This window comes from Quercus suber, unplaced genomic scaffold (assembly GCF_002906115.3).
Source record: "Quercus suber isolate HL8 unplaced genomic scaffold, Cork oak 2.0 scaffold_325, whole genome shotgun sequence".
Classification (NCBI taxonomy): domain Eukaryota; kingdom Viridiplantae; phylum Streptophyta; class Magnoliopsida; order Fagales; family Fagaceae; genus Quercus; species Quercus suber.
In genome coordinates this window covers 226,455-228,442 of record NW_027069778.1, presented here as the reverse complement: position 1 = coordinate 228,442, position 1,988 = coordinate 226,455, and positions in this window count along the sequence as shown.

The following is a 1,988-nucleotide window of genomic DNA, read 5'->3' as shown; positions in this document are numbered from 1 at the left end:
AAAATACTCATATAAATTCATACATCTCTAAAATACCCTTATCTTTTAGTTAAATAATTTTAAATTTAAAAACACAAACGGATTGAAAGAGTAATTTACTATTTTTTTTTTAAATTCCTAAGTTTTAGGCTTTTTCTTTTATTTTCTCCAATTTAAATTACTACTTTTATTTTAAATTCAAAATTTCAAACTTTTATCAACTTTCACGTAGAGAAATATCCTAAAAATTGGGACACTATCTCAATATCTCTATTTGTTAAAATAGAAGAAAAAAAAAAATCTCTTAATTTTACAGCCAACTCTTCATTTCCCATAACCTTCTAGCTAGGTGATTTTATTTTGAATTATATATTTGTAGATTGAAGGTTGGCTCAAACGTTTTACAGGCCTAAGGCAAAATCTTCAAATTGGGCCTTTATGTTATCACTTAAATAATATTTAACTAGCATTTTATATAATAAATTTAAAAAAAAATTCATTCTTTTTACTTATTAATATGATTTTTTTTTGAAAATGTTAAAGTTATAACAAATTTTACTACAAACTAATTTGTATGATGTGATCAGTGACATGAGGCTTAAAAAAATGCTAAAGATATTATAAAATTTACAACATGAGAATTATAAAGATATATCACCATTACAAAATTTCATTCAAAAATGCATTTAATAGTTTGTTGAAGTCCACCTATCATATTCATTGTCATATCAAATTATAAAAGTTATGTAGTAAAATTTATAGTATTTTTAACATTTACCTATTTGAATTACTTGTGATTAGTAACATATCTATTTGTATGACATATTTATTTAAATTTGTCTTATCTCTATCTCTAGCGTTACTTAATTCTTTGAGCTTCTTAACAGTGAAAAAAAATGTAAACTAATTTTATTATTATTATTATTATTATTTTTTTTTATAAAAGACCAAGCAAGAAGAATGTTCACCTACCCGGACTTTCCGTCATGTTCACTGCTACTGACATATGATACATTGCTAGCCATTCATTTTCTCTCATTCAAGCCTGGCAAACAACTCTTTTGTCTTAAAAAAATGGGCTAAGAAACGATATCCACAATAAGACATGAGTGGCGATCCCTATCCTTTGCTTTATCGGGCGTGTGAGAGAACAAACGAGAGCATTAAGCCAATAAGTCGGTCCATCCCAGGGCCAGCAGTCTCCGATGGAGAAAAAGAGCATCGTTGACTCCAGAGAAGTAAGCGAAGGACCGTGTAACTAATAAATAAAACGAGCAGCTTGCATCTTTATCATCTTCTAGTAACGACCAGTTGTCTACAGATTCTCCCTCATACTCTATCGGATCTGATCCGTTTAGATTCCACAGATCCAGCCGATTTGGTCTAGTCCTATCCGACCCAACCCCGGAACTTAGAATGGCCAGCATGTTTTGGACGGTAGAACGGGGAGAGGCTTAAAGGATTGACGAAATCCGTGCCCGTAGCCCCAACAAAGTCTTCCCTCGGCTCGGTATCCCGTTTCTTGAAGTCAATGAGCCTCCTCCCTCGAGTGGTCTTGTAGCTTGATAAGGTTTAAGAATTCCTCCATTGAAAACGAGAGGAATTCCTGTTCATAGGTCTGCCCCTCCTACTCGAGTAGCAGCTCTGGCTCGTGAGACCTTGATAGCTCCTCCTAGGCATGGATTTTTTTTTTTTTTTTTTTTTTTTAAATTGCCCCTAAATTTGGAGCATTTCTCTAGTAGGGGGGGGGGGGTCCTAGGCACTGGCCTAAGTAGCCTAGGCCTAGGGCCGGCCCTTTGAATCCACATAGTATGACAATTTTTTTTTTTTTTTTTACATTGCTTAATGCAAAGATAAAGCATAAACACTCAGTTTGTGGCAAAAATATATATCATACCAACTTAATCTTAAGAATAGAAGAAAAAAAAATTCTCTTAATTTTACAGCCAACTCTTCATTTCCCATAACCTTCTAGGTAATTTTATTTTGAATTATATATTGGTAGATTG